The sequence below is a fragment of the Monodon monoceros genome, unplaced genomic scaffold (genome assembly GCF_005190385.1).
Source record: "Monodon monoceros isolate NGI ecotype Baffin Bay Population unplaced genomic scaffold, NGI_Narwhal_1 Super_Scaffold_3, whole genome shotgun sequence".
NCBI lineage: Eukaryota > Metazoa > Chordata > Mammalia > Artiodactyla > Monodontidae > Monodon > Monodon monoceros.
The window spans coordinates 66195921-66207466 of record NW_021703780.1 but is presented as its reverse complement, the minus strand read 5'-3'; the positions used below and the strand labels follow the sequence as shown (position 1 = coordinate 66207466).

The window sequence follows — 11546 nt, the reverse complement described above, 5'->3', positions numbered from 1 at the left end:
ATAATACTAAATGGTGCAAAGCTGATAGCCTTCCTGCTAAAATCTGGAACAAGACAAGGATTCCCACTCTCACCACTTCTATTCAACATAGTATTGGAAGTCCTAGCCACAGCAATCAGACAAAAAAAGAAATAAATGTACCCAATTGGGAAAGGAAGAGATAAAATTGGCATTACATGCAGATGATATGATACTATATATAGAAACCTCTAGAGACTCCACACAAAAACTACTAGAACTTATAAACGAATTCAACAAGGTAGCAGGATACAAGATTAACATTCAGAATCAGTTGCATTTCTTTACACCAACAATGAAACACTAGGAAGGGAATGTAGTGCTCGCTTCGGCAGCACATATACTAAAATTGGAATGATACAGGGAAGATTAGCATGGCCCCTGCACAAGGATGACATGTAAATTTGTGAAGTGTTCCCTTTTTTTAAGAGAAATTAAGGAAACACTCCCATTCACCACTGCAACAAAAAGAATAAAATACCTAGGAATAAACCTACCTAAGGAGACAAAAGACCTGTATGCAGAAATCTATAAGACACTGATGAAAGAAATTAAAGATGATACTAACAGATGGAGAGATATACCATGCTCTTGGATTGGAAGAATCAACATTGTGAAAATGACTATACTACCCAAAGCAATCTACAGATTCAATGCAACCCCTATCAAACTACCAATGGCATTTTTCACAGAATTAGAACAAAAAATTGCACAATTTGTATGGAAACACAAGAGACCCCAAATAGCCAAAGCAATCTTGAGAAAGAAAAACGGAGCTGGAGGAATCAGGCTCCCAGACTTCAGACTATACTACAAAGCTACAGTAACCAAGACAGTATGGTACTGGCACAAAAACAGAAATATAGATCAATGGAACAGGATAGAAAGCCCAGAGATAAACCCATGCACATATGGTCACCTTATCTTTGATAAAGGAAGTAAGAGAGAAAAGACAGCCTCTTCAATAAGTGGTGCTGGGAAAACTGGACAGCTACATGTAAAAGAATGAAATTAGAACACTTCTTAACACCATACACAAAAATAAACTCAAATTGGATTAAAGACCTAAATGTTAGGCCAGACACTATCAAACGCTTAGAGGAAAACATTCTATGACACTCTATGACATAAATCACAGCAAGATCCTTTTTGACTCACCTCTTAAAGAAATGGAAATAAAAACAAAAATAAACAAATGGGACCTAATTAAACTTCAAAGCTTTTGCATGGCAAAGGAAACCATAAACAAGACGAAAAGACAACCCTCAGAATGGGAGAAAATATTTGCAAACGAAGCAATTGATAAAGGATTAATCTCCAAAATATACAAGTATCTCATGCAGTTCAATATCAAAAAACAAACAACCCAATCCAAAAATGGGCAGAAGACCTAAATAGACATTTCTCCAAAGAAGATATACAGATGGCCAACAAACACATGAAAGGATGCTCAATATCACTAATCATTAGAGAAATGCAAATCAAAACTACAATCAGGTATCACCTCACAACGGTTAGAATGGCCATCATCGAGAAATCTGCAAACAATAAATGCTGGCGAAGGTGTGGAAAACAGGGAACCCTCTAGCATTGTTGGTGGGAATGTAAATTGATACAGCCACTATGGAGAACAGTATGGAGGTTCCTTAAAAAACTAAAAATAGGGCTTCCTGGTGGCACAGTGGTTGAGAGTCCGCCTGCCGATGCAGGGGACACGGGTTCGTGCCCCGGTCTGGGAAGATCCCACATGCCGCGGAACGGCTGGGCCCGTGAGCCATGGCCACTGAGCCATGGCCACTGAGCCTGCGCGTCCAGAGCCTGTGCTCTGCAAGGGGAGAGGCCACAACAGTGAAAGGCCCGCATACCGTGAAAAAACAAAACAAAACAAACTAAAAATAGAACTACCATACGACCCAGCAATCCCACTACTGGGCATATACCCTGAGAAAACCATAATTCAAAAAGTTATGAAAAAAAAAAAAGTTATGTACACAATGTTCATTGCAGCACTATTTACAATAACCAGGACATGGAAGCAACCTAAGTGTCCATCAACAGATGAATGGATAAAGAAGATGTGGCACATATATACAATGGAATATTACTCAGCCATAAAAAGAAACGAAATTGAGTTATTTGTAGTGAGGTGGATGGACCTAGAGTCTGTCATACAGAGTGAAGTAAGTCAGAAAGAGAAAAACAAACACTGTATGCTAATATATATATATTGAATCCAAAAAAAAAAAAAGGTTCTGAAGGACCTAGGGGCAGGACAGGAATAAAGATGCAGATGTAGAGAATGGACTTGAGGACACGGGGAGAGGGAAGGGTAAGGTGGGATGAAGTGAGAGAGTAACATTGACATATATACACTACCAAATGTAAAATAGATAGCTAATGGGAAGCAGCTGCATAGCACAGGGAGATCAGCTCGGTGCTTTGCAACCACCTAGAGGGGTGGGATAAGGAGGGTGGGAGGGAGACACAAAAGGGAGGGGATATGGGGATATACGTATGCATATAGCTGATTCACTTTGTTATGAAGCAGAAACTAAGGCACCATTGTAAAGCAATTATACTATAATAAAGATGTTAAAAAAAGGGAATGTACAAAAACAGTACCTTTTAAAATTGTGCCCCCCAAAATAAAATACCTAGGAATAAACCTGACCAAGGAAGTGAAAGACTTATACACTGAGAACTATAAAACATTAATAAAGGAAATTAAAGAGGATTCAAAGAAATGGAAAGATATCACATGCTCTCGGATTGGAAGATTTAATATTGTTAAATGGCCATACTACCCAAAGCAATCTACAGATTAAATGTGATCCCTACCAAATTACCCATGACATTTTTCACAAAACTTGAACAAATAATCCAAAAATCTATATAGAGCCATAAAAGACCCAGAATTACCACAGCAATCCTGAAGAAGAAGAAGAAAAAAAGGAGGCATAACTCTCCCAGACTTCAGATAATAGTATAAAGGTACAGTAATCAAAACAATGTGGTATTGGCACAAAAACAGACATATAGATCAATGGAACAGAACAGAGAGCCCAGAGATAAACCCACGCACCTCCAGTCAATTACTCTTCAACAAAGGAGGCAAGAATATACAATGGGAAAAAGACAGTCTCTTCAGCAAGTGGTGCTGGGAAAGTTGGACAGCTGCATGTAAACCAATGAAGTTAGAACACACCCTCATACCATACACAAAAATAAATTCAAAATGGCTTAAAGACTTAAACATAAGACATGACACCATGAAACTCCTAGAAGAGAACATAGGCAAAACATTCTCTGACATACATTGTACCAATGTTTTCCTAGGTCAGTCTCCCAAGGCAATAGAAATAAAAACAAAAATAAACAAATGGGACCTAGTCAAACTTACAAGCTTTTGCACAGTGAAGGAAACCAACAAAACAAAACAAAACAAACAGAAGGAAAAAAAAAGAAAAAACAACCTATGGAATTGGAGAAAATATTTGCAAACGATGTGAACAGCAAGGGCTTAATTTCCAAAATATATCAGCAGCTCATACAACTCAACAACAACAACAACAACAACAAAAACAAACAACCCAATCAAAAAATGGGCAGAAGACCTAAATAGACATTTCTCCAAAGACGAAATACAGGTGGCCAATAGGCACATGAAAAGATGCTCAACATCACTAGTTATTAGAGAAATGCAAATCAAAACTATGAGGTACCACCTCACACCGGTCAGAATGGCAATCATTAAGAAGTCTACAGGGGGGACTTTCCTGGTGGGGCAGTGGTTAAGAATCGGCCTGCCGAGTCCGCCTGCCGATGCAGGGGACATGGGTTTGTGCCCCGGTCTGGGAGGATCCCACATGCCATGGAGCGGCTGGGCCTGTGAGCCATGGCCGCTGAGCCTGTGCGTCCGGAGCCTGTGCTCCGCAACGGGAGAGGCCACAGCGGTGAGAGGCCCACGTACCACAAAAAAAAAAAAAAAAAGAATCGGCCTGCCAATGCAGGGGACACAGGTTCGAGCCCTGGTCCTGGAAGATCCCATATGCTGCGGAGCAACTAAGCCCGTGCGCCACAACTACTGAGCCTGCGCTCTAGAGCCCATTAGCCACTACTACTGAGCCCATGCACCACGATGACTGAGGTCCGCGCACCTGGAGCCCATACTCTGCAACAGGAGAGGCCACCACAGTGAGAAGTGCGCACACTGCAATGAAGAGTAGAGAAAGCCCGTGCATAGCAATGAAGACCCAACACACCAAAAATAAATAAATAAATAAATGATTAATTAATTTAAAAAAAAAGTCTACAGGGGACTTCCCTGATGGTCCAGTGGTTAAGAATCTGCCTTCCAGGGGCTTCCCTGGTGATGAAGTGGTTGAGAGTCCACCAGCCGATGCAGGGGACATGGGTTCATGCCCCGGTCCGGGAAGATCCCACATGCTGTGGAGCGGCTGGGCCCGTGAGCCATAGCTGCTGAGCCTGCGCGTCCGGAGCCTGTGCTCCGCAACGGGAGAGGCCAAAGCAGTGAGAGGCCCGCGTACCGCCAAAAAAAAAAAAAAAACCTGCCTTCTAGTGCAGGGGATGCAGGTTCGATCCCTGGTCGGGGAACTAAAATCCCACATGCCACAGGGCAACTAAGCCTGCGTGCCACAACTACTGAGCCCACACACAACTAGAGAAGCCCATGTGCTGCAATGAAGAGCCCACACGCCACAATGAAAGATGCCACATTCCACAACGAAGATCCCATGTGCTGCAGCTAAGTCTCGAAGCAACCAAAATAAATTTTTAAAAAAATGAATAACATGGGTACCTCTGATTAAAAAAAGAAAAATCTACAAAGGTGATTTCCCTGGTGGTCCAGTGGCTAGGACTCCATGCTCCCAGTGTGGGGGGCCTGGGTTCAATCCCTGGTCGGGGAACTAGATCCCACATTCCACAACTGGGAGTTTGCCTGCTGCACCTGAAGATCCTGCATGCCGCAACTGAGACCTGACATTACCAAATAAATAAATAAATACTTTTTAAAAGTCTACAAATAACAAATGCTGGAGAAGGTGTGGAGAAAAGGGAACCCTCCTACACTGTTGTTGGGAATGTAAGTTGGTGCAGCCACTGTGGAAAACAGTATGGAGGTTCCTCAGAAAATTAAAAATAGGGATTTCCCTGGTGGTCCAGTGATTAGGACTCCCTACTTCCACTGCAGGGGGCAAAAAAACCCCTAAAAATAGAATTACCGTATGATCCAGCAATCCCACTTCTGGGCATATATCCAGATAAAACTATAATTCAAAAAGATACATACATGCCTGTGTTCATAGCAGCACTATTCACAATAGCCAAGACATGGAAACAACCTAAATGGCCATCAACAGATGAATGGATAAAGAAGATGTGGTATATATACACAACAGAATACTACTCAGCCATAAAAAAGAATGAAATAATGCCATTTGCAGCAACATGGATGCAACTAGAGATTATCATACTAAGTGATATAGGTCAGAAAGAGAAAGACAAATACCATATGGTAACACTTATATGTGGAATCTAAAATATGACAAAAGATTGGATCAAGATGGCGGAGGAGTAGGATGTGGAGCTCACCTTCTCCCACAAATACATCAAAAATACATCTACATGTGGAACGATTCTCAAAGAACATGTACTGAACGCTGGCAGAAGACCTAAGGGCAAGAAACTCTCTATGTAACTGGGTAGGGCAAAAGAAAAAAAAAGAGAGAAAGAAAGGAATTGGGACAGGTCCTGCATCCCTGGGAGGGTGCTGTGAAAGAAGAAAGGTTTCCACACACTGGGAAGTCTACTCCCCAGCCTCAGACGCTTGCATTGTGGTGGTCAGGGGCTGCGTGCTGAGGCTCAGACTTCCAAGGTCAGACCCCGGGGACAGAGCTGGGGTTGGCTGTGCAGAGACAGCCTGAGGGGACTAGGGTGTGGTCACCACAACTGAGGGAGTATGGGAAGAAGCCTGGGCCCACCAGAGAGGGAAGGTGCTATTGTTGGGAGGTGCACGAGAAGAGGGGCGGGACTGCCATAGGAGCTTCTTTCTCCGTGTGCGCTCTCAGGCAGCAGAACACCACCTACACATGCTCCAGGGGTGGGTGTAAGTGTCCACTGCCGTCTCGAGCTCCAGAGGCAGGTGCAGACTGCTCCTGCTGCCGAGGGTCCAGGAACTGGGCACCAACAGCTGCCCCTGCCTTCCAGGAGCGTGTTCAGGCCACGCACCTGCACACCCACTACCAAGGGGATAACAGCCAGCACATACCGAGGAAAGAGACGGCAGGCATCCAAACCAACAACAGCCCTCGGGCCAAAAAGATATTAAACCCACACATTTTACACAGGGATGCTCCTGCATAAAATAGCCCTCCAAGACTACAGTAGATAATTGTTTCTCCTAAACTCACAGAGTAAGAGAAATATAAGCAAAATGAAGAGGCAAATGAACCACCCCCAGTTAAAAGACCAAGAGATTCCCCTGAAGGAACAATGAAACAGACCTCTTCAGTCTAATAGACATCAAGTTCAAAAAGGAGGTAATGAAAATACTGAAGGAATTAAGAAAGGCTATCGATAGAAATGCAGATTACTGTAAAAAGGGACTAGAAGCTATAAGGAGGAACCAAGAAAAATTAGAAAATTCATTTGCCTTTAACTCGGAGAAAGCTGAGTTAAAGGCAATGAATAGCAGAATGAATACTGCAGAAGAAAGAATAAATGACCTGGAAGATAGAATAATGGAAATTACCTAATCAAAACAGCAGACAGAAAGCCAAATCAAAAAAATGAAAGCAATATAAGAGACCTATGGGATAATATAAAGCATGCCAATCTATGCATGACAGGGATTCCAGAAGGAGAAGAGAGAAAAGGGGATTGAAAATGTATTTGAAGAAGTTATGGCTGAAAACTTCCCAAACCTAAAGAAGGACACAGATATCTAGATACAGGAAGAACAGAGGGTCCCAAACAAGATGAACCCTAACAGACCTACACCAAGACATATGATAATAAAAATGGCAAAAGTTAAAGAGAGGATTCTAAAGGCAGCAAGAGAAAAATAAAGAGTTAATTACAAGGGAACCCCCATAAGGCTATCAGCTGATTTCTCTACACAAACACTGCAGGAGTGGCAAAATATATTCAAAGTCTTGAAAGGGAAAAATCTGGAACCTGGAATATTCTACCCAGCAAGATTATCATTTAGAATAGGAGGAGAAATAAAGAATTTCTCAGAAAAGCAAAAAGTAAAAGAATACAGCAATACTAAACCTTTCCTAAAAGAAATATTGAAAGGTCTTCTCTAAATAGAGAAGCAGGAAAATATAGGAAGAAGGAAATCACAATCGGAAAATAAATCACTTAAATTAGCCAGTACGTAGATCAAAAAGAAAAAATAAAAACAACCTATTTGTGAAAGTGATGATAAACACAAGGAACAGCAAAAGGATAAACATGAAGATGTAAAAAAGGACATCTAAATCATAAAATTTGGGGAAGGAGAGTAAGAAAATGCAGATTTTTTTTTTTTAAATGTGTTTGAGCCTATATGACTCGGTCTAAAGCAAGCAGATATAGGAAGGGACTAACATACCTGAAAAACAGGGAAACCACAAATCAAAAACATACAATAGATTCACAAAAACCAAAAAGAAGAGAACACAAGCATAGAATAAAAGGAAATCATCAAACCACAAAAAGAAAAAGAATGGGGCTTCCCTGGTGGCACAATGGCTGAGAGTCCACCTGTCAATGCAGGGGACACGGGTTCATGTCCGGGACACGGGTTCGTGCCCCAGTCCGGTCCGGGAAGATCCCACATGCCGTGGAGCAGCTGGGCCCGTGAGCCATGGCCGCTGAGCCTGCACATCCACAGCCTGTGCTCTGCAATGGGAGAGGCCACAACAGTGAGAGGCCCGCGTACCACAAAAAAAAAAAAAGAAAGGAAAGAAAAAGAAAAAGAAAGGAACAACCCAGAAACAGAATCAAATGGAAAACAAGGTTTAAAATGGCAATAAATACATAGGTATCAATAATTACCTTAAAGGTCAATGGACTGAATGCTCCCATCAAAAGACATAGAGTGTCAGACTGGATAAAAAAACAAGAGCCTACAATATGCTACCTACAAGAGACCCACCTTAGGGCAAATGACACACATAGACTGAAAGTGAGGGGATGGAAAAAGATATTTCATGCAAACGGAAATGACAAGAAAGCAGGAGTTGCAATACTCATATCAGACAAAACAGACTTTAAAGCAAAGGCTATAAAGAATGATAAAGAAGGACACTATATAATGAAAAAAGGATTAATACAAGAAGAGGATTTTACTCTCATCAACATATATGCACCTAATATAGGAGCACCGGAACACATAAAACAAATACTAACAGACATAAAAGGAGAAATCAATGGGAATACAATAATAGTAGGAGACTAACATCCCACTCACATTAATGGGCAGATCTTCTAGACAGAAAATCAAAAGGCAACAGACATCCTAAATAATACAATAGAACAGTTAGAATTAATTGATATTTTCAGGACATTACATCCAAAAAAAAAACAAAAACGAAAACAGAATACACATTCTTTTCAAGTGCACACGGAACATTCTCTAGGATTGACCACATACTGGGGCATAAAATTAACCTCAACAAATTTAAAAGTATAGAAATTATTTCAAGCATCTTCCCTGATCACAAAGGCATGAAACTAGAAATCAACCACAGGAAAAGAAATGAGAAAAAAATGATTACATGTAGACTAAACAACATGCTACTACAAACCAATGGGTCAACGAGGAAATAAAGGAAATTAAAAAATACCTTGAGACAAATGACAATGAAAACACAACCATACAGCGACTTCCCTGGTGGTCCAGTGGTTAAGACTTCGCCTTCCAATGCAAGGGGTGCAGGTTTGATCCCTGGTTGAGGAGCTAATACCCCACATGCCTCATAGCCAAAAAACCAAAACATAAAAAAAAGAAGCAGGCTTCCCTCGTGGTGCAGTGGTTGAGAGTACGCCTGCCAATGCAGGGATACGGGTTCATGCCCTGGTCCGGGAAGATCCCACATGCGACGGAGCGGCTGGGCCTGTGAGCCGTGGCTGCTGAGCCTGCACGTCCGGAGCCTGTGCTCCGCAGTGGGAGAGGCCACAGCAGTGAGAGGCCCGTGTACTGGTTTAAAAAAAAAAAAAAAAAAGAAGCAATACTGTAACAAATTCAATAAAGACTTTAAATATGGTCCACATTAAAAAAAAATCTTAAAAAACCCCCACAACCATACAAAATCTATGCAATGCAGCAAAAGCAGTTCTTAGAGGGAAGTTCATAGTGATACAGGCCTTCCTCAAATAAAACCCCAAGAAACAAGAAAAATGTCAAATAAACAACCTATCACATAAAAGAATTAGAAAAAGAAGAAACAAAACCTAAAGTCAGCAGAAGGAAGGAAATAATAAAGATCAGGGAGGAAATAAATAAAACAGAGATTAAAAAACAGTAGAGGGCTTCCCTGGTGGCACAGTGGTTGCGAGTCCGCCTGCCGATGCAGGGGACACGGGTTCATACCCCAGTCCGGGAAGATCCCACATGCTGCAGAGTGGCTGGGCCCATGAGCCATGGCCGCTGAGCTTGTGCGTCTGGAGTCTGTGCTCCGCAACGGGAGAGGCCACAACGGTGAGAGGCCTGCGTACCGCAAAAAAAAAAAAAACAGTAGAAAAAAATCAGTAAAACCAAGAGCTGCTTCTTTGAAAGGGTAAACAAAATTGACAAACCTCTGGCCAGGCTCATGAATAAGAAAAGAGAGAGAACCCAAGTAAACAAAATAAGAAACAAAAAGAGAAACCTCAACCGATACCACAGAAATACAAAAAAACCTAAGAGAGGGGCTTCCTTGGTGGTGCAGTGGTTAAGAACCTGTCTGCCAATGCAGGGGACATGGGTTTTGCCCCAGTCCGGAAAGATCCCACATGCCACAGAGCCACTAAGCCCGTGCACCACAACTACTGAGCCTGTGCTCTAGAGCCTGCAAGCCACAACTACTGAGCCTGCATGCCACAACTACTGAAGCCCGTGTGCCTGGAGCCCGTGCTCCGCAACAAGAGAAGCCACTGCAATGAGAAGCCTGCGCACCACAACAAAGAGCAGCCCCCGCTCACCACTAGAAGAAAGCCCATGCACGGCAACGCAGCCAAAAATAAAAGAAATAAAACATTAAAAAGAACTAACCTCACTTCCATAAAGACAAGCAAAAAAACTTACCTTAAAAAAAGATCCATGAGAATACTATGAACAATTTTATATGCCAACAAATTTGACAACTTAGAAGAAATTGACAACTTTCTAGAAACATACAGCCAACCAAACCTGAATCAAGAATAGATAATTTGAACAGACTAATCACTAGAAGTGAAATAGAATCTGCAGTTAAAAAAAAAAAATTCCCTACAAACAAAAGTCCAGGACCAGACGGCTTCACAAGTGAATTCTACCAAACATACAAAGAAGAACTTATACTGATTCTTCTCAAACTCTTCCAAGAGACTGAAAAGGAGGGAACACTCCCCAAGACATTCTATGAAGGCACTATCATCCTGATACCAAAACCAGACAAAGACACCACCAAAAAAGAAAATTACAGGCCAAATCTTTGATGACTATAGATGCAAAAGTTCTCAACAAAATATCAGCAAACTGAATCCAACAACACATAATAAAGATCATACACCATGACCAGGTGGGATTCATCCCAAGTTTACAAGGATAGTTCAACATACACAAATCAATCAATGTAATATACCACATTAACAACAGAAAAGTAAAAAACCACATGATCATCTCAATAGATGCAGAAAAAGCATCTGACAAAATTCAACATTCATTCGTGATAAAAACTCTTACCAAAGTGGGTATAGAGGGAACACATCTCAACATAATAAAAGCCATTTCTGACAAACCCACAGCCAAAATAATAGTCAATGGTGAAAAGCTGAAAGCCTTCCCACTAAAATCTGGAACAAGACAAGGATGTCCAGAACTTTCCTGGTGGCACAGTGGTTAAGACTCTGCACTCCCAACGCAGGGGGCCCAGGTTCGATCCCTGGTCAGGGAACTAGATCTCACATGCATGCCACAACTAAGAGTTCGCATGCCGCAACTAAGGAGCTGGTGAGCCGCAACTAAGGAGCTGGCAAGCCACAACTAAGGAGCCCACCTGCTGCAACTAAGGAGCCTGTGAGCTGCAACTAAGACCTGGTGCCACCAAATAAATAAATGAATAAATATTAAAAAAAAAAAAGACAAGGATGTCCACTCTCACCACTTCTATTCAACATAGTGTTGGAAGCCCTAGCCACAGCAATCAGACAAGAAAAAGAAATAAAAGGCAACCAAATTGGAAAGGAAGAGGTAAAATTGTCACCAGATGCAGATAACATGATACTATATATAGAAAATCCTAAGAATTCCAAACTAAAACTACTAGATCTAATAAATG

General features: G+C 41.7%; 1 non-coding gene across 1 annotated transcript; it reads left to right on the top strand.

Annotated features, from left to right (window-relative positions):
* The first annotated feature begins 337 nt into the window (after positions 1–337).
* LOC114908209 lies at positions 338–444 on the top strand. Its single transcript, XR_003796899.1, has one exon. It is a non-coding gene; the product is annotated as a U6 spliceosomal RNA (small nuclear RNA).
* Positions 445–11546: the final 11102 nt, after the last annotated feature.